Consider the following 22,960-nt stretch of genomic DNA (forward strand, 5'->3'; position numbering starts at 1 on the left):
CCGCGGCATGTGGGATCTTTCCGGACCGGGGCACGAACCCGTCTCCCCTGCATCGGCAGGTGGACTCTCAACCGCTGCGCCACCAGGAAGCCCGTAATATGCATTTTTTAACTACCTTTATGAAACGTAAGCAGGCCAATTATTCTCGGCAAAGCGAATTTAATTAGTTTACACAGTTTATCCCTCCTAAAAACAAAATTACTTAGAAATTAGAAAAGATGAGAGTTTTAGAACTCTAGTCAAGAAGTTAGTGTACATCCCCGCATTCTGCAATTACCTCTATGCGGACTCACACTGAAAGAGCTACGTCCTCAGCAGAAGGAAGGAATTCAGAGAGCTTTCACTCCTCACAAGTACACATGCCTCCTTTGTCTCCAACCGATTTTAACAAACTTATCTCCACAGATACTTTGTTCCTCTTTCTTCTTCCTCTTAGTTACATTTTCATTCACCCTTTTCTAATGTGTAATTGACTATCTCCTGTGTGCCTGCTGTGCTGAGGCCCTGTTGAGCTGGAGAGATATTCACAGAGGGCACATGTCATGTTCCATGTCTCTTGGGCACGTGTAGAACAGCACATTGAAAACTGTATCTTGTAGCTTGAACCATTAATAGGTTATGAAAGCAATTTAAAGAAGCATTAGAGAATTTCTTAAAACATGGAATAGACTGCGTGGGAATGGGGCAGAACACGCAAGAGAGCATTTCCTGCATGAGGGTAACCACTGTTCAATAGAACTTTTGAGTCACTGTGTGTGTGTGTGTGTGTGTGTGTGTGTGTGTGTGTGTGTGTGTGTGTGTGTGTGTGTGTGTGTGTGTGTGTGTGTGTGTGTGTAGTAGGTTGTAATGTGAAATATGTTACTCTGGTTCATAGTCAAAGGGTTCAGAAAGCCACTGTAATTAAGGAAATGAGATGCAGTTGCAGTCTTCACAGCGGTAAAGTCTACTTCATCACCAAACGCAAATAGTGCTCCCTCTTTATAATCCAATATAGTGACTACTAGCTTTTCCCTCCTATGGCTACACATGCCATAATATAATTTTTGATAGCTCATGTGACTAGTTTGTTTATGCAGCTATTCTTATAATGTTATTTTTAACCACACGCTATTCTTAATAAAGTTTAAACAAAAAGAGTGTTTCACACAGCTCACTGCATTCAGGGGCATATCACAAAAATGAGAATCTTCTTTTGCATTACAGAGGGAGCTGACCTCAAGAGATTTAAGATCTCATATGATCAACAACTTTGCTTCCTTGCTACTTAGCCTGTTTGATCAAGAGTAAAGATAATCAAATACAAATTTAAAATGAAATAGATTTTAATAATATATGTATACTACCTCAATCCACACAGTTATTCATGAATCTAACCTAAGAATAAGGCTCTTTATCATACATTTTCTTTCAAGAAATTTATTTAATTAAGAACACCTTATTGCATATATATCAAGCACTAAGTGCACATAAACTAACTGCAAATAAGCAATAAGATTTCCTTGGCAAGCTCAAATAGCAATTCCATTTCCCCCACCATGTAGAAGTGGAATTTTATTTAATTTCTACACTGGCTATGAGAATCAGTACCCACTTGCTTTGCTATTTAGTTCTATAACTTTCCTGGGCTTCTAGGCAGCCATTAAACCTTGGAATGGGATTGGAATTCCTTTGAAAAAAATTGTCTTGGCATAACTCTTCTTGTTTCTGTTTTCTTTGGTACTTGATTTCACCTTTTTGACTGCTTGAGTTATATGCCCTTCTTTTTCACTTTCTGGGAAGATACGAAACAATATTGTTAAAATCTCCATTGCTTTTCCTGTCTCAAAGAGAGGTAGTTCTACCGCACAGAATTCTCCAGCATCTTCATTGCCTGTCCAATTCTTCTATCCCTACCTCCTTTTAAATTCTTCAATTTACTTAAAAAAGTAAAATAATGAACTTATCAATTTCTGATTATCATCATCAGTATTCAATAATCTGGGCTATGCTTGTGGAAATATGCTCCCTGTGATATTCACGTGATTTAAACAGTTAAGGTTATGACTTCTTTTTCTTTTTTTTTCTTTTTTTTTTTTGCAGTACGCGGGCCTCTCACTGTTGTGGCCTCTCCCATTGCGGAGCACAGGCTCCGGATGTGCAGGCTTAGCAGCCATGGCTCACAGGCCCACCCGCTCTGTGGCACGTGGGATCTTCGTGGACAGGGGCACGAACCCGTGTCCCCTGCATCGGCAGGCGGACTCTCAACCACTGCGCCACCAGGGAAGCCCGACTCCCTTTTCTGAAATGATGCTTTGAAATATTCAGCGACGTAACTCACTTCAACTTCAAATACTGATTTTCCATATGACTCCCAAGAGACAGCAGTTATGGTTATTTAAACATGTAATGAACAATAATGTTTCGTATAGGCAAGAAGTAGAACTTATGTAACAGGGGGTCCAGAGTTAACTTGACATATGAATAGCACATACACAGATCTGAGCAAATAATAAGAATTTACTCTGGACAGTGATTATCAGCAGAACATTCAGTCCTGTTGCTCGTGTACCAGATATAGCTGCTTTGACATTGGGAGGGAATACGCACGAGAGCATTTGCAGGGCTGCACGGAGTAGCCAAAGTTTTGAGGACAGAGTTCACACAAGGACAGCACTTTGTCAGAATTTAATATTTGGTGAACAAGCTGGTCTCAAATCTGATGTTAGTAATCTTCCAGCCAGTGTGGGAGTCTGTCTTCCCGGCAGTGAAGTTACATGTGCTCTGTCACCATAAATACCCTTCCTGCACTCTCTCTTTTTATTCTGTGAAGACTTCCTGTTCAGGTGAGTGCTCTGAAGCTGACTCTGCTGGCTTCTGATTTTCATTTGCCCCATTTAATTTTAAATTAATGTATAGTATTCTTTAACTTCTACTTTTACCACAGATGTCTTTATGGGTAGAACTGTGTTCCCCAAAAAGATATGTTCAAGTCCAAAGCCCTGATACCTTTAAATGTGACCTTACTTGGCAACAGGGTCTTGGCAGATGTAATCAGGTGAGGTCACAGTGGAATACAGCAGACCCTAAACCCAGTTTGACTGGCGTTCTTATAAGAAAAGGAGGAGAAACAGACACATGAGAAAAACACCATGCAGCAGTGGAGACAGAGGTTAGAGTGATGCACCTCCAAGCCAAGGACACTAAGGACCACCAGCATGTGTGAGAAGGTTAGGATTAAGCTGTTATTCTACAGGAACTCAGAATTTCAACCACCTTTATAGTGGTATTGACAAGAAAGAGACTGGGGACTAAAATAGCCGCTAGAGGACTGAATGTGGAGGAGCAAGAGAAATACACACACACACACACACACACACACACACACACACACACACAATAAAGAAAGAGAAGGAATGGTGAAACTTTGAGCCATGAAGTTGGGTTTCCTCCCTTCTGGAGGTGACAATTGGGAAGGTGACTGTGCTTTTCTATTTCTGAGACTTAGAAGCTTAAAAAATGCAGTGATTATGTCTTGGATACTTTATGGTTTTACGAGAATCTAATCTGGGGTCAAGCAGGAGAGGTTGTGAGCAGCAGCTCCATAGCACCTCCGAGCCTTTGTCTTTTCTCTAATCCCAAAGTTAATCTTGGTTATGCATCGTGTAGGTCAATGCCAGGTCATATAGAAACGAAAGCCTACATCTGAAGGAGAAAATCGCTCTCACTAGGTTTCATTTTATTGTAGTCTTTATTATTTGCCTAGAAAAGTTCCCCTTGGAACAATCTCCCTAATAGCTCCAAGTTATCTATTTCATGATCTACAAAATCTAAATTGGCTCCATCCCTATTTAATATGACACTTTCTCCCCTTCCTCTTTCATTTCCTCTTCCACCTCATTTTATAAGCTAAGAAAAGCTCCCTGACTTACTGCCCCTAAAGTACTAACTAAATATTTCCCATAAAAATTTCATTAAATAAGGTATACAAAAAAGGGAAATTATCCCATGTATATACTTTAGATTTATTATCTCTCATTTAAATTTCAATTTATGTGAGTACATGCTCATTTTACCCTTTAATTAAAGTGATAATATTTACAATATATATTATATATTATAAATAAAATAAATATATATAACATATGTATTTAAAAGATAGACTTGAATTACCAATCCAGAATTTAAAACTTCACTAATCCTCCCATGAACAGCCTCATTGAGAAATTTCTGGTAAATCAATGTTTAGATAGCATATTGAGAAACAGCACAAATTAAAGGAAGCGCAGTTATTGACCATTATGTGGTGCAACACCATGTTGCACACATTCTACCCTATACACAATATTATTTAATTCATTTACTGTGTCAGAGAGATGTGCCTATATCTACTGAGACACACAGAATGCAAATACTTCCTGGGTTACAGAACTAGCAAGAGGAAAAGCTGGAAGATAAATTCAACTCTGTACTGCAACAAATCTATGTTCTTTCTACTCTTCCATCTGTGTGTGTGTGTGTGTGTGTGTGTGTGTGTGTGTACCCACAAACGTATACATCAGTGATTAAGAACACTGACTCGGGCTTCCCTGGTGGCACAGTGGTTGAGAGTCCCCCTGCCAATGCAGGGGACACGGGTTCGTGCCCCGGTCCGGGAAGATCCCACATGCCGCGGAACGGCTGGGACCGTGAGCCATGGCCACTGAGCCTGCGCGTCCGGAGCCTGTGCTCCGCAACAGGAGAGACCACAACAGTGAGAGGCCCACGTACCGGAAAAAAAAAAAAAAAAAAAAAAGAAGTTCCAACTCTTCCTTATAGAGTCTTCAGTATAGTGTCTTTCCAAAAGAAATTACAAGCTCTTTGGTTAATACAACTAATACAATACTAATACATCAGTTCTCATTTTTACTCTCAGCCTAAAGACAGACTCACCAACAAGATGAAAAGCCATATAATTTATACATCACTTAATTTAGTCCAAAATGTCCCTAAGTGTCTGGCATCCAGATCTTTAAGAAAAACTTTGAGGATTAGTCTGTTACCTAAATCTTATCAGATATGCTTCACGGGCAAGGCATAAAAGCTATTAGTAAAAGGGAAATACAGTCTTTGGGCATATGGTTTAGGAATGTCCTCTGGACTATTAATGAACAAGTAATCAAGTTACCTTTCCTTTCCTTTTTTTTTTCCTCCTCTCTTGTAGAAAAAGTACAGAGTAGTAGACCTTAACTGAGTAAAGGTGGGTTTTCTTAACTGTCTTTATTGATTAAATATTCAACAGTAAGCAGTGTAGAGTTGTGTTACCTCACACGATCAAATGAGCCAGAGCCTCTAAATCAAACACAGGAAAAGCCAAGATAAATGAATGAAAACCCTCCTCTGTAAAACAGAGGCTAGAGACCAGATGCTCTCCCAGGTCCCTTGATGCTTTAATGCCGCATTAGCGGTGTTAGCTTTGTAAAATGGTAATGCAGTAGCGATGGAAATCAGGCACCACAGATTACTGCTCATGCTACTTCAATCAGCAGAATAGGTTAAACTCTAAAAGTGATCTTACTAAGCAGGAGATTTCTGAATGTTGAGCTGGGGAGAATTAATTTTGTTTATATCATAAGTGTCATTAGTTTGATACAAGCTATGATGAAATCTTCAATCAATATATAATTTAAAGAGACTTTTTGAAAGGTAATAGCAGAAAAGATTTTGGAAGGTCAACAAAGTTGTAGTAAAGCTATGTACTTGATACTGAACACTTCTTCACAGGTCACGTCATGTAAGGAATTTCACTAGTCGCCAGTGAAATATTGGGGCCATCTGCTGAATTCCATTGATAAGGTACTTTATTCAGTACACCCAGTTGTAAACTTTTGGACTATGGGAATTTTCATTTTGGAGTTTTCTGCACTCCATTATATATGTTATTTCCCAAAATATAGGCCTGAATAATTAAAGGATCCTCCAATATGATGGCAAATATACCTATAATATAAGAGGGTTTTTAACATATGCAGCAGTTGTTGGCAGTGCTCACAGCCATATCAGTGTGTGTTTGTGTGTGTGTGTCTGTGTTTGTGCTCCCCTAACCTCATTTCCAGGTTATCTACATTTGTATACCTGAAAGCTCTTTTGCTGTAACCTTGGAAGTTTAGGATAGAGAGGCAGGCTAGAAATACAAGGCAATTAACACCTCCCTGGGAGCAGCCCTCAACTAGTATTCTCAGAAATTGGTGGGTCAATGCATCAGCCTGCCCTTGCCATAAGTAGATAAATTGAGGCATGTGCTTTGCAGCATTTTGCCCGGAGAGTGAGTTTCAGTCATCCTTATGGAAGCCAGCTGTCATCCCTCCCCTTTGGCACCTTTCTATTTCCCTTCCATGTTCCATGCACTTTCCAAATAAACTATTTGAACTCTAATTCTGCTTCTGAAAGAACCAAAACTTAGATGATGTGCCTCTACATTCTTTAAATAAACATTTGCTTAGTACCTCATATGTTCTAGTTACTAGATATACAGCAGTCCCTGCTTTAATGGTGGATAAAAAGAAAAAAAAAATAAAGAGAGGAAGGGAGAGAAGGAAGAAGAAAGGGATGGGGAGGGAGAAAGGAAGAAAGGAAGGAAACATAAGTGTGTGTGGAGGGAGGGAGGGAGGGAGGCAAAAGGGAGAGAAAACAAAGGAATAGGAAATCAAGGGAGTGCAGAGGATGGGGAATAGGGTTATGATGACCAGGGAAGACCTCACTTATGATACTGGAACAGAGGCAAGGAAATGAACAGGTTATTCATGTTAGTGTTGGTAGAAGAAATGTTCTTGGCTTAGAAAACAGTGGTGCAAATGTCCTAAATCAGAAATATGCTGACATTTTAGATAAAGAGCAAGGAGATCAACATGTCTGGAATGAAGTAAACAGGAGAGTAATAAGAGGAAGTCAGGGAATACTTTGCAGGGACAGCGTAAGGACTTTCGCTTACATGCTGAGTGAAAAGAGAAGCCACAGAAGGTTCTGATAAGAGGAGTAATGTGATCTAATTTGAGTTTTAACGCCATTACTCTGGCAGTATTGAGAAGAGCCTGGGGGATTCTGGGCACACTTTGATGGCAGAACCAACAGGATTTGCTAAAGGGTTAAAAATGAGGTGGGGGGACTTCCCTGGTGGTTCAGTGGTGAAGACTCCATGCTTCCATTGCAGGGGGCACGGGTTCAAATCCTGGTCAGGAACTAAGATCCCACATGCCACAGCGTGGCTTAAAAAAAAAAAAAAATGAGGTGGGAAAGAAAGGGAGGACTCAGGGATAATCCTAAGGTTTTCGATTTCAGTAGCTGGATGGCAGGAGATAAGGGAAACTACAGAAGGACCAGGAATTTGATTATGGACATGTTCAGTCTACAATCTCTTTGAAGTCCAAGTGAATAAGTTAAGTATGCACGTAGACCTAAGAATCTAGAATTTCTTAAGAGTTAAGGGCTGAAGATACACATTTAAGAATTGTCAGCATGGAGAGGTAACTTGAAAGCCCTAAGAACTGATGAAATCATCTGGGGAGAGAATAGAGAAGAGAACACTTCTGAGGACTGAGCCCTGAGCACACCAATATTCACAGGTTTTGGATGATAAGGATGAGACAGCAAAGGACACTGAGAAGAGAAGCAGGGAATGAAGGACAAGAGGACCAAAACATAACAGTCTGTATTTTTGTCTACTTTTCTGTAAGTTAAAAATTTTCTAAAATAGACATATATTCCTGTTATTTAAAAAAATTAAACAGGTAAATTTCTGTGCTCCCACAATTACTAAAATATAATACAATTTTTTAAATTAAGTCCACAACAATTTTCTTACTTATTATGTAAAATCTAATATTACTGTTAAATATAAAATTAAAAAAAATTTTCTGTGAATGAGGTTATAGACCACATATATTTAGATTTCTCTAAAACAGCTATTACCAGGGAATATATGAAGCTAAAGTTGAGATAAATGTGGTTAACTTCAAGTTGTAATGTACATACGAATCATCTTGTAAGCCTACTCATATATATTTTTTCAGATTGAAGAGGTCCAAGAAGGAATCAGCATTTTAAATAAGAATCCTGAGAATTTTCATTTTACAGAGGAGAAAAACAAAACAGTCTTCGAGGGATTAAGTTATGTAAGTTCTCACAGCTACTAAGCAGTGAAATTGGTATCTAAATGCAGATGATAGAAGCAAAATACATAATTAGGGATTAAAGGAACGCATCATTCTTTTAGAAAAAGCTGAATAATTTTAAATAAAAATGGCATAATCTACATACATGATCAAAAAAAAAGTCATATGAAAATGCTTGCTTTATAAGGTATAGCAGTATAATGGAAAATGAAGAAAGTCTGTGATTTTGCACCCAAACTCTACCATTTAGTAATTGTGTGGCAATAAGCAATTTACCCAACCTACCTAAGACTCAATTTCTTCATCTGTAAAACAGAAACATCTATCCTCACAGTGCTTACAATGGTTTCAAAACTCAACTAAAACATTGATTTCTTAATCTAGACTGTGCTGTAGTTCTGAAGTGCGAAGTCATCATATACATATACTAAATGTGAATTACTGTACACATAAAAAATTATTAGAAGCAAAATTAAACACCTCCCAATAAATGGATGCAAACGAAATAGCCCCTTATATTCAGACGTAGCTGAGTATAAGCACTGTTTGTAGAGGGGTGAATTTCTTCTTCAGTAGTCCCAGTCATGTGTCGTCTCCATGGCTTGGTCTGGCGCCTCCTGGGACCCATTCACACTATCTCCAGGTTCTAAGAACTGGGATCTTTACTTTTTCCCTTTTAGTCATTAGGAGAGACAAGCTTCACTCGATTTGACTCTGTGAGAGAGTTCTTGTCTTCTGCAGGTCTATCACAAGATGTATACAATTGTGAAAGGTGAACAGAATGAAATCTTTCAAGAAGTAATGGTCACCTTCCATATTCTAGCCAGTGTGTCTCCAGAAACATCAGCAAGATCATTAAGGCATTATTAATTTCACAAAACATTAAAAATATAAATGAATTTAATAATTGGCCATGATCCCTTGGCCACCTTTAAATTAGCATCCATCACCTACACAGACATCCACATAGACATGTATCCATGCTTTGTGAATAAATTAGGTTCACTTCCTTTAGCACTTTACCATTCATTTGCCACTTTTTAAAAAAATAATAAACTTCATACCTCAAGAAGTAATTCTTCATATAAAGACGTTAGTTAACAGCTATTCATTAGCTAAGAAACAGGAAATTATTTTTAATGGATCAACCAACTTAAATGCCAGTGGCACAACTTGTAAACATTGCTGAAAATCTATGGGGAAAAGGGACAAAATAAATAATGGCAGAACTGACAATATGTCTTCACCTTTATGAGTGCTATGTGTCAGACACTGTGACATGTACCCTTTGGCTGCATCATTCAATTTAATGATCAAAACAACTTAAGAGTATTATTTAATTATGCATAATTAGAGACACAGAATTTTAAAACTTAACAATTATGTAAGTTCACCTAGACAGTAAATAGTGGAACCAGATTTTCATCACAGGTGAACCAACTCCAGAACTCTCCCTTTTAACCATTGCAACTTACTGTCTCCAGTTGTCTCTAGTGTGCTTTTTCATGAGTTGGAGGATACTGTCATTCTCCCATTGGTAATTAACAAAATGGTAAATAATATTAGATATTTATAGCTTATCATTAACTATCATTACTATTCCTAGTAACAGGAAATTTTTGATTTGAAATAACTGTAACAAAATACCTACTTTTATTTTTAGTCACCTGAAGATATCTTTCATAGGTTTGGTTTGGAACAGTGACTAAATCTATCCATATTATACTTTGACCCTCTGGAAACCACATTTAATTTTAGGATTTCAGGAAAAGTTCTTTTCTATTAGTGCTGGATAAAATCTCTAGAGTTCATCCAGCCAGTTTATCTTCTTGTTTCCTTGAAAGTCTTAATTTCAAGCCATCCCAAGATGACTGCAGTTCAAACAGCTTTTGGCAAGGGAAGCCTTAGACACAAGTTTTAGATTACATCTCCCCACCCTAGTTGGTAAAATGGGAAAATCCTGTATTGACTACAATTGTTCTGTGAACACACAGGAAGGGAGAAGCCATTTATTCAAACAGATTCTTCTAACTTCAATTGTTCCCCAGTGGAAAAACAGGCACTTTGAGAAACTCATTCTCTTTTTCCAGACCTCTTGGGAAGTTTGCAAGAGCTACTCCAATGTGCTAAATGGCACCCTAGTTAACTCTGAAAATGCATGTACCTAACAAAATACCCCACTCACTTTTCAGATGTAGTTAGTCTTTAGGGAGAACATCTAATTTAATATTTTATTATGAGTTTCTCTTGGTGGTTCACTTTATAGCTCTTTAGTTGCTATAGCTATAAAATGATCTAGATTAGCATAGAGCAGCCCAAGACAGCACTGTAAAGAACCCTGAAACATTTTCCACAATAGTGTAATTCCTTAGACTATGAAACATGGAAATATAGTCACTTGAGTGCTGGATGCCTTTCAAAAGTAATATTATGAGAACTTTCCTTTTATTGTAAGATAAGTACAAAGAACTCAAAATTAACTTGTAGTCTAGTAGCTGACAAAATGAAAAGGGCCTCAGCCCCAGATTCAATTAACATATTATATCCTTATTGACGTGTAGAAGTATATTGCCTTGATTTAAATAAATCTCATCATATTTCCATTGGGAGCACAGAAATTTCAACATCTTATATGGATGTCCATGTTATACTTTGATTAGCAGGAAAATACTATAACAGGCAAATTTCATATGTAGTGCCTAATGTGTTCTCAACTATCTAGACATCTTAATATTAATTCCTTATCAGACACTTCATTCTCTTACTAATTCTCCTTTATACACTCTTCAAAATCTTTATTGCCTACTTGACTTTCTGACATTTAACATTTTCTTACTGGTTCTTCATTTCCTTTCTCTTAATTTCCTTCTCTCTCTCTTTAAGCACATGTATGTACAAATTTATTCATTTTCCCCCAGTCATTCCTTCAATAAAACTGGTTACTTACTGGACTCCCTGGTGGCACAGTGGTTAAGAATCTACCTGCCAATTCAGGGAACACGGGTTCGAGTCCTGGTCTGGGAAGATCCCACATGCCGCGGAGCAACTAAGCCCATGTGCCACAAACACTGAGCCTGCGCTCTAGAGCCCGTGAGCCACAACTACTGAGCCCACGTGCCAGGACTACTGAAGCCCGCGTGCCTAGAGCCCATGCTCTACAACAAGAGAAGCCATGGCAATGAGAAGCCCGTGCACCGCAATGAAGAGTAGCCCCTGCTTGCGGCAACTAGAGAAAGCCCGTGTGCAGCAATGGAGACCCACCGCAGCCAAAAATAAATAAATTCATTAAAAAAAAAAAACTGGTTACTTACTATGAGCTAGGCAGCATATATGTTATGGAGGCCTACGTTTCTTATTTCATTCTTAGAGAAGATCATAGGAAAGTGCAGTACAGCTAAATCCAAATGAGTAAGTCTTTACCACCACCATGTCTGGCCAGCAATTAATATTTGATGTCTAAGCCACACTAAAATGGACATAAATAACTGAAATATCTTGTCCCAAAGACTTCCCAGAGAAAACTGTCATTAGGTCAGGCTGGGTCAGACGACATCACTTCATCAGGCTATTTTGGGGTTAGCACCTCAGGACTACTCTAGTCCTACCTGTCAGTGTGGCAAAATAACAATAAATACTGCAAGTATATAGCAGCTTATATTTGAACAGTGCTTTATGTTCTTCAAAACACTTTTACATATCTCCTCTCTTTTCTGGTTGCTAATACTATGAAGTATAAGTGATGTAGACAAAACAAATGAAATATTATAGCCATCCTTTATACAAGGAAACAAAGACCAAGAAAGAATAAGTGATTTGCTCAAAACCCAACTAATAAGGATTATGGCCTAAACCCAATTTCTGGTCAAATGTTCCTAATAAAATACTACTACGTGTCTGATTTACACAGGCACACTTAGCTATAACAGAACAGAAATTAAGAGAGTGAAGTTCTCACATCGGGGGAGCTGGTGGAGAGGTAGGGTGGAGATTTGGTACTCTGGTTGTACCAGCTTCTCAGGGGAAGGAGGAAGCAGGGCCTGCACCACAGGTGAGCAGTAAGCGTGTAAAAAGCAATGACCCTCTGATTAACTTCTTGCTTTCACCTTGTTTCTCTAACATCTTCTGGTCAGAGTCTTAACAATCCATCTGATGCAAAGTATCACAAAGAAACAAAAGGAAACCCTTTTTAAAACTGTGTTCCACTCTCGTGTTCATTGCAGGATTAGTCACCGTAGCCAAGACATGGAAACAACTAAATGTCCTTTGATGGATGAATGGATAAAGAAAATATATGATATAGAATATCAGTCAGCCTTAAAGGAAGGAAACCCTGCCATTTGTGACAGCATGGGGGGACCCAGAGGACATTATGCTAAGTGAACACAGAAAGCAAGTACTGCACGATCTCACTTATATATGGAATCTAAAATAGTTAAACACATAGAAGAGAGTAGAATGGTGCTTGCCAGGGTCTGTGGGGAGGGAGAAATGGGGAGGTGTTGGTCAAATGGCACAAAGTTTCCATTATGCAAAATAAGCCTTGGAGATGTACTATTTAGGAAGAAAACAAAGAATGTATTCCACTGCTCCCACCACTGCTCACCCTTGCTACACTTCTCAACTGTCTTAATAGCGTCTAAAGATGGTCTCCTTGTTTGTTTTGGTAGTATCACTCACCCCACTGGACTTAATAATTCTTGAAAGGTCTGTCAAAATATTAAATTATGCATGTGTGTTTGAACATTTAACATATACCTCCTACACTGTTGTCTATATTAGGGGTCTGCATATTTTTTCTACAAAGGGCCAGCTAGTAATACTTTAAGCTTTGCAGATCATAAACTTTCTTGCAACTACTCAACTCTGCCATTATAGTACAAAAGAAGCTATAGAAAATATGTAAAGAATGAGCGTGGGGGCTTCCCTAGTGGCACAGTGGTTTAGAGTCTGCCTGCTAATGCAGGGGACACAGGTTCGTGCCCCAGTCCAGGAAGATCCCACATGCCGCAGAGCGGCTGGGCCCGTGAGCCATGGCCACTGAGCCTGTGCGTCTGGAGCCTGTGCTCTGCAGCGGAAGAGGCCACAACCGTGAGAGGCCCGCATACCGCAAAAAAAAAAAAGAATGAACGTGACTGTGTTTCACCAAGACTTTATTTACAAAATAGGTGGCAGGCTGGATTTGTCTGACAGATCCAATTTGCAGACCCTTGCCATATATAAAGTCAATGTCAAACCACAGGACATTTTTCTCCACCAGGACAACCTACAGGTTTTTTAAAAATAGCTTAATGCCTGTACATCCTCCTCATTGCCTACAGAAGGTCTGGAGTTCCTCTCTGTTTGAAGAGTCTCATGTTAATTACTTGCTTCAGAGGGGAGGTGCCAGCCTATGCTCACCATCCTCATAATTCCAAGCGCTTATTTCCATCTACTTTATTAGAATCTTCATATTTTGAAATATTCTACGTAGTATTTTCTCCATGTAGTCTATAATTTTTATTCTCTCTGATTTGCTAATACACACAAAGAATTCAAGCTCCTTCATGTTCTCAACCACGGCCACCATGTTACCTTCATAAAACATAATGGTCAATTCAACTTTCCTAACTTCCAACTCTCTACTCTCTTACTATACATACCTCCCAAACCTTAATATTGTACCATGCCTAAACTATGCATATCAGTAATTCTTTTCAAAATATTACTCTTTAGAGTTTCTGGTTCTGGCATATACATTCCTTAGTCCAGTAACTAGGCTCTTCAAGAAATTCTTTATTTGTTGAATTTTCAAACCTATATAATATAGTGTCTACTGCTCAAGGCTTGGCACAACATACTTGTTCCCTCAGTTGGTGGTGTTACCATGTTACCACACCAAAAACTACTGGATTTCTCAGGCTTCCCAGTGAGGAAGGAAGCAAGATGGACAGTGATGCACTTCAACCACTCAGTTCGGGAGTTTTCCGCTGAATAATCGTTCTAACTCTGCCAGTGCTGAGATCTCCAGTTAAATGATTTCTGTGCCCTTCATCCTTCACAATGTATATACTGACTAAAACATTAAAGCAAGAAGACTAAATGTTTGAAATTATAGTAGCTTTTGTTCACCCTCTACCTTAGATCACTATGGAAACATAAAATATAAGCCAACAGAACATTTTATACTTTTACTCAAGTAAAGCTATCAGCAAGAGAGAAAATCAAGTGTGGTCATTTTTACCACCTAGTAATGAATCCTGTGATTTAGAAGCTCATAAGAAATAACAAAATTCTGCCATTAACCCAAATTCTCAGGCCAAAATATAAGGCATCTATAACCACTTCACAAATACCTCCCAATCTTATTTTTGAGGGATGTATTTGTTCATGAATCTAATTTTTCAAAATGGTATAAAATGTTAATGGGATACCTCATGCTAAAATGAATGCAATAATTGACCAATAAAACTGAATAGCTAGAAAATCGAACTTCTACATATGAGGTCACGCTTCAGTGGCTGTAACTTACTAGTGCCTGTACGCTTTCTTCTATGGCTTATTTATATGACTTTTGTGACCTGACTCTTCCAGGAGCCCAAATTAAGTCAGAGAGATTGACACTATACTTCAATCCATCTCTAAATATCCCTTATGCCTTCACCCTCTATTTATTTTGTGGCATAATATAATTATGCTATAGAAGGGTGGACATTCAAAATATGTACATTTTATTTTCACTTTCAAATATGTTGTTTTAAAAATTAACTAGGGGCCCTCCCTGGTGGTCCAGTGGTTAAGAATTTGCCTTCCAATGCAGGGGACATGGGTTTGATCCCTGGTCGCGGAACTACGATCCCACGTGCCGCAGGGCAACTAAGGTCGCACGCCACAACTACTGAGCATGCGTGCTCTAGAGCCCATGTGCCACAACTAGACAGCCTGCATGGTGCAACTACTGAGCCCCACATGCTCTGGAGCCCGTGCGCCACAACTAGAGAATCCCATGCACTGCAACTAGGGAGAATCCCGCAAGGAAGAGCCCACGTGCCACAACAGAAGATCCACGTGCAGCAACTGGAACCCGATGCAGCCAAATAAATTAATTAATTAAAAAAAATTTTTAAGTAAATAAAATAAAAATTAATTAGGACCAATCTAAATACCTTGTTTATTTATTTCTTTGTATTTGCTTGCTCATTATTCTATCTAGTTTAAGGAAGAATGTGAGTTGCCTTTACATACGATGAAATTGAAATATATAAATGAATACACAAAAACAGAGCTAGAGAAAATCCATATGCACACTGAAGATCGAAATAAGAGGAAATTTTGAGCACAGATATGTAAGACTCTTATTCCATATGAGTAACTCAAGATGTTTCAGAATTTGACTCTGGGCTTTTTGAAGTCAAAGTGAAAACAGAAGCATGATTTTCAGTGCTCTTAAGGAAAATACACTATTTATCAAGGGACACTAAGAGATGTATGCCATTTTTGTACCAAAATGTTCATTGCAGCTCTGTTTACAATAGCCAGGACATGGAAGCAACCTAAGTGTCCATCGACAGATGAATGGATAAAGAAGATGTGGCACACATACACAATGGAATATTACTCCGCCATAAAAAGAAACGAAATTGAGTTATTTGTAGTGAGGTTGATGCACCTGGAGTCTGTCATACAGAGTGAAGTAAGTCAGAAGGAGAAAAACAAATACCGTATGCCAACACATATATATGGAATCTAAGAGAAAAAAAAATGTCATGAAGAGCCTAGGGGTAGGATGGGAATAAAGACACAGACCTACTAAAGCATGGACTTGAGGATATGGGGAGGGGGAAGGGTAAGCTGTGACAAAGTGAGAGAGTGGCATGGACATATATACACTACCAAGTGTAAAATAGATAGCTAGTGGGAAACAGCCGCATAGCACACGGAGATCAGCTCAGTGCTTTGTGACCATCTAGAGGGGTGGGATAGGGAGGGTGGGAGGGAGGGAGACGCAAGAGGGAAGAGCTATGGGAACATATGTATATGTATAACTGATTCACTTTGTTATAAAGCAAAAACTAACACACTATTTTAAAGCAATTATACCCCAATAAAGATGTTAAAAAAAATGTATGCCATTTCATAATGATAGTAGTCCACTAATTATTATTATTATTATGGGATATTATTATGTGCCAATCTCTGTTTTGCTTAACTTCCAGGCATTAACTCATTTCATCCTCACAATATCTCGAGAAAGTAGTCATTATTATTTGAATTTGACAGATGAGGAAACTGAGGACTATTGTCAAGAGAGACTTATTAACTTACTCAAGCTCCCACAGCTGGTAAGAGGTGAGCTGAATAATGAACAAAGGCAGTCAGCATCTAAAGATGTTATACAGAGTCTCCTATCACTTACATCTGAAAGAAATGCTTGAGGTCTTATGTAGAGGACTGAGGAATGTACTAAAATGTATCTCCAGCAACAACTGCATAAAGACAAAGATAATCAAGGGTTTCTTAAAGTATCTCTAGTCAAGGGACAACTGAGCAGCAAAATTCAAAGAGCGCATGTAGAGGCTCATGTGGGGCTAGTATGAGCAAAAAGACTTGAAGAAGCTCTTCAAACTATTATTCCCTGAAATACGTGATTTCACTAGTAATCTTAACTCAGATACCTAACTATATTTAGACCAAGTCAGCTATGAAAGTGACCCAAGAGGTATTTTTAAGTACATAAAAAATTCCATGGATTTTGCTAAAACTCCACTATTGTACTGTCTTTCCACACACTAATTGAGACATTTTTATTAAACAAACAAACAAACAACTGGTACTCTGTTCCATTTTAGCAAGGTAAATAATGCCATGAGGCTAAAGAAAGAAAGAAGATACCATATAAAAAGGGCACATGTTTTACTAACATTGAAGTGATATATAGTATTAAATTAGGGTTTGGACTTCAAACTACATTTTTCAGTGTTTGTGGTGAAGGTGGAAATATACCGGTTCTTCAGGGTATGCAGCCACACATGTGATATGTGTTGCATCTGTAAATACATGAGCTTTATATCTCTGATGAGAGAGTAGGCATTCCATTTAAAGTTTATTGGTTAACCTTATGGCACACTTCTGTTATTTATGTCTGCCATTAGTGCATGATGACATGATGAAAAGGTAACCAAGGGGTGCTTCAGCAGAACCCGTTACTTCCCCTTCTGGTCTCCTCTCCTACTGATCATCTTATTCTGATACTGATCATATTTTACCTAGTGAAACTGAAGAGTTCAGCTCAAGTCTGTCACTTACTCTGCTTCTCGAGGAGCAGGCATGTCATTCTCATCTCTATTACTACATGGTGACTGGCACAATACTTTGACCGTAATGGGTGCTCAGGAAATGTTAGTCATACTAGATTAAGAGTCAAAGATTCACAATTATTTCTAGAATGAAAGAAAACAATGATCAATACCAAAATAAACCAAACCTTTTGGGAATACAATAATATTTCTAAGCACTGACTAATAGATGTCTTTCTATTCCTTTCCTAAGAATCAGAAGAGGTCAATTCCTACTAAACAGGTTGAATCATATTTACTCAAAGAAGCTAATGAATTAAGCAATAATGCTCAGCAGAAAGATTTTAAGTGGATTTGCAGGAATGATAAAAACCCCTGAGTCAGAACTTGCAAATTCAGCAACTTACTTTATAAAGGGAAGAATGAACTTAAGGAAGAGCTAGCACATGATGGCTGAAGGCATATGTTTAACAGCCGTATGGTTTTTTTGTTGTTTTTTTTTTGCGGTACACGGGCCTCTCACTGTTGTGGCCTCTCCCGTTGCGGAGCACAGGCTCTGGACGCGCAGGCTCAGCGGCCATGGCTCACGGGCCCAGCCACTCCGCGGCATGTGGGATCTTCCCAGACCAGGGCACGAACCCGTGTCCCCTGCATCGGCAGGTGGACTCTCAACCACTGCACCACCAGGGAAGCCCAACATCCGTATGTTTTGCTGAGTGCTCCCATTCACAGTTTAATGGGAGCTCCAAGATAAAATTACACTTACACCTGAGTGTTTAAGGTAAAACACTAAAATGGGGATCATATGCTCAAAATGATTTAGACACTCATCTTCTTGGGCATCTGTCTCTCTCTCTCTGGCAAAGAAATGCATTATGGAATCCAGGGCAATGGACTGAACTATGGAGGCAAGAGACAAATGCAAATTCCAGATGGTACTGATACAGGTAAATAATAAGTACTTTTTAAACCAACAGCCTACATGAAAACCACAATATATTTTTTCTTAATAATCCATTCCGAGAAATAATCCATTCCGAGAAATGATTGTATTATCAGGTGGGTCTACATAGGCTTGTCTGGGGAAAAAAAAAAAAAAAGCGGCACACTGTGGTTTTAATAGGTGAGCCCTATTATTTTTTTAATTTAATTTTTTTTATACAGCACATTCTTATTAGTTATCTATTGTATACATATTAGTGTGTATATGTCAATTGAATCTCCCAATTCATCCCACCACCAGCACAATTACCCCCCACTTTCCCCACTTGGTGTCCATACGCTTCTTCTCTACATCTGTGTTTCTATTTCTGCCCTGAAAACTGGTTCATTGGTACCATTTTTCCAGATTGCACATATATGCATTAATATATTTGTTTTTCTCTTTCTGACTTACTTCACTCCCTATGACAGTCTCTAGGTCCATCTACGTCTCTACAAATGACCCAATTTCATTCCTTTTTATGGCTGAGTAATATTCCATTGTATATATATACCACAACTTTATCCATTCATCTGTCAATGGGCATTTAGGTTGCTTCCATGACCTGGCTATTGTAAATAGTGCTGCAATGAACATTGGTATGCAGGTGTCTTTTTGAATTATGGTTTTCTCTGGGTATATGCCCACTAGTGGGATTGCTGGGTCATATGGTAAATCTACTTTTAGTTTTTTAAGGAACCTCCATACTGTTCTCCATAGTGGCTGTATCCATTTACATTCCCACCAATAGTGCAAGTGGGTTCCCTTTTCTCCACACCCTCTCCAACATTTGTTGTTTGTAGATTTTCTGATGATGTCCATTCTAACTGGTGTGACATGATACCTAATTGCAGTTTTGATTTTCATTTCTCTAATAGTGATGGTGAGCAGCTTTTCATGTGCTTCTTGGCCATCTGTATGTCTTCTTTGGAGAAATGTCTATTTAGGTCTTCTGCCCATTTTTGGATTCAGTTGTTTTTTTAATATTGAGTTGCATGAACTCTTTATATATTTTGGAGGTTAATTTTTTGTCCGCTGATTCGTTTGCAAATGTTTTCTCCTGTTCTGAGTGTTGCTTTTTGCCTTATTTATAGTTTCCTTTGCTGTGCAAAAGCTTTTAAGTTTCATTAGGTCCCATTTGTTTATTTTTGTTTTTATCTCCATTACTCTAGGAGGTGGGACAAAAAAGATCTTGCTGTGATTTATGTCAAAGAGTGTTCTTCTTATGTTTTCCACTAAGAGTTTTACAGTATCTGGTCTTATATTTTAGTCTTTAATCCATTTTGAGTTTACTTTTGTGTGTGGTGTTAGGGAGTGTTCTAATTTCATTCTTTTACATGTAGCTGTCCAGTTTTCCCAGCACCACTTATTGAAAAGAATGTCTTTTCTCCACTGTATATCCTTGTCTCCTTTGTCATAGATTAGGTGACCATACGTGTGTGGGTTTATCTCTGGGCTTTCTATCCTGTTCCATTGACCTACATTTCTGTTTTTCTACCAGTAACATATTGTCTTGATTACTGTAGCTCTGTAGTAAAGTCTGATTCCTCCAACTCTATTTTTTTCCCTCAAGATTGCTTTGGCTATTCAGGGTCTTTCATGTCTCCATACAAATTTTAAGATTTTTTGTTCTAGTTCAGTAAAAAATGCCATTGGTAATTTGATAGGGATTACATTAAATCTGTAGATTGCTTTGAGTAGTACACAATATTGATTCTTCCAATCCAAAAACATGGTATATTTCTCCATCTGTTTATGTCACCCTGATTTCTTTCATCAGTGTCTTATAGTTTTCTGAGTACAGGTCTTTTACCTCCTTAGGTAGGTTTACTCCAAGGTATTTTTGTTGTTGTTGTTGCAGTGTTGAATGGGATTGTTTCCTTAATTTCTCTTTCTGATATTTTGATGTTAGTGTATAGGAATGCTAGATATTCTGTGCATTAATTTTGTATTCTGCAACTTTACCAAATTCATTGATTAGCTCTAGTAGTTTTCTGGTGGCATTATCTATGTATAGCTTCCTTATTAATTTTCTGTCTTCATGTTCTGCCCATTGGTGTAAGGGAGGTGTTAAATTCCCCCACTATTATTGTGTTACTGTTGATTTCCTCTTTTATAGCTGTTAGCACTGTCCTTATGTATCAAGGTGCTCCCACATTGGGTGCATATATAATTGTTGTATCTTCTTCTTGGATTGATCCCTTGATCATTATGTAGTGTCCTTCCTTGTTTGTTGTAACATTCTTTATTTTAAAGTTTATTTTATTTGAGTATTGCTACTCCAGCTTTCTTTTGATTTCCATTTGCATGGAATATCTTTTTCCATCCCCTCACTTTCAGTCTGTATGTGTCCCTAGGTCTGAAGTGGGTCTCTTATTTTTGAATCCATTCAGTGACCCTGTGTCTTTAGGTTGGAGCATTTAATCCATTCACATTTAAGGTAATTATCGATATGTATGTTCCTATTACCATTTTCTTGATTGTTTTACGTTTGTTTTTGTAGGTCCTTTTCTTCTATTGTGTTTCCCACTTAGAGAAGTTCCTTTAGCATTTGCTGTAGAGCTGGTTTGGTGGTGCTGAATTCGCTTAGCTTTTGCTTGTCTGTAAAGCTTTTGATTTCTCCCTTGAATGTGAATGAGATCCTTGCTGGGTAGAGTAATCTTGTTTGTAGGTTCTTCCCTTTCTTCACTTTAAATATATCATGCCACTCCCTTCTGCTTGTAGAGTTTCTACTCAGAAATCAGCTCTTAACCTTATGGGAGTTCGCCCTCATGTTGTCATTTTTCCCTTGTTGCTTTAATCATTTTTCTTTGTCTTTAATTTTTGTCAATTCGATTACTATGTGTCTCAGCATGTTTCTCCTTGGGTTTATCCTGCCTGGGACTCTCTGTGCTTCCTGGACTTGGGTGGCTATTTCCTTTCCCATTTTAAGGAAGTTTTTGACTCTAATCTCTTCAAATATTTTCTCAGCTCCTTTCTCTCTCTCTTCTCCTTCTGGGACCTCTATAATGCGAATGTTGGTGCATTTAATGTTGTCCCAGAGGTCTCTTAGGCTGTCTTCATTTCTTGTCATTCTTTTCTCTCTATTCTCTTCTGTGGCAGTGATTTCCACTATTCTGTATTCCAGGTCACTTATCCGTTCTTCTGCCTCAGTTGTTCTGCTATTGATTCCTTCTGGTATATTTTTCATTTCAGTTATTGTATTGTTCATCTCTGTTTTTGCCTTTGCCTCCACTCTTTTTCCAAAGTCCTGGATCATCTTCACTATCATTATTTTGAATTCTTTTTCTGGAAAATTGCCTATCTCCACTTCATTTAGTTGTTTTTCTGTGGTTTTATCTTGGTCCTTCATCTTGTACATAGTCCTCTGCCTTTTCATTTTGTTTATCTTTCTGTGAATGTGGTTTTTGTTCCACAGGCTGCAGTATTGTAATTCTTGCTTCTGCTCGAGTCCTATTCTTAAGTTTCTAAATGACCAGGAAAGAGAGAAAGCCAAGAACTCAAGCTCCATGTGGAAACAATATTCATCCTTAGAAGGCAATAATAAAATCCATTACTTGACTGCAAGAAGCCAGAAGGCAGATTCTGGTCATGCAGGTAAGAACAAAGCTGGACTTACCAGAAATGGACCTATCAATGGCATACAGGGAGCCCTCAGTATCTGTAATACACCATTTTATAAAAGGGACTTAAGCATCCAAGGATCTTCATAGCCAAGCATTTGCGGTTGTGGAACCGATTCCTTGCTGATAAGGCAGAACATCTCTGTTGTTCACTGAGAAAGGAAGAACTGTTTAATTGGAGTAATGGCACCGAAGTGAGCATGACAATGGGAACTAAGGAAGTCAGAGACTAGTGAGGAGGCTTCTAATTTGAGCAAAAGGTGTGTTGTGGAGAAATGAGAAAAAATGATTGCAACAGGTAATATAACCCTTAAGGGTAGGCACAGAAATTGAAATTTAGTTTAAGAAAAATCATGGAAGAGATGAGGATTTTAGGCACAGGCCTGAGAGCAAGGAAGTGATTTTTTTTTTTTTAAAGAAGACTGGCCTAGCTATGTGAATTGAAGGAGAAAAAAGGAGAGTCAATTAGGATATCTCAGAGGCTGGTGTTCAAACACTAGCTTATGTGCAGTTATTTGCTATGGCTTCTACTAGACCATATATTGCTCAAGAATAGAGAATATTTGGAAAAATTTTCTAATCCAACAACACAATGCTTTTCTTTGTTCAGATCAGACTCCAGATGGATTATTATAGAAGGGAGGTAGAGAAGGAGGGAACGAGTAAGAAAAAAAGGCCTGTAGTTATATTTAAGTGTGATATGATGGAAGCTTGGCAAATGTGTGGCAGTGCAAACAGTACTCCAAGGGTGTGAGTCAAATTTGCTGCCTTCTCATATATTTTCAGTAATCTAGACTACATTAGAGCTGTATATGCAAGTGTAGTTTATGTAAATCCTGGTAGGAAAAAAACCTAAGGGTCTAAAATGTTATTTAATCCAATCATTCACATTATTGATGACAAAACTGATAGCCAGACATCTGTAATTACAGAAATTCATAAGGAAAATTCAGACAA

At 38.2% G+C, this 22,960-nt stretch overlaps 1 long non-coding RNA gene across 1 annotated transcript in view; it reads right to left on the minus strand.

Moving 5' to 3' along the window:
- Positions 1–22,960, minus strand: part of LOC137227087 (uncharacterized) — an 891,048-nt gene that overhangs the window by 682,641 nt on the left and 185,447 nt on the right. The window lies entirely within an intron of this gene.

The sequence above is a fragment of the Pseudorca crassidens genome, chromosome 7 (assembly GCF_039906515.1).
Source record: "Pseudorca crassidens isolate mPseCra1 chromosome 7, mPseCra1.hap1, whole genome shotgun sequence".
Classification (NCBI taxonomy): domain Eukaryota; kingdom Metazoa; phylum Chordata; class Mammalia; order Artiodactyla; family Delphinidae; genus Pseudorca; species Pseudorca crassidens.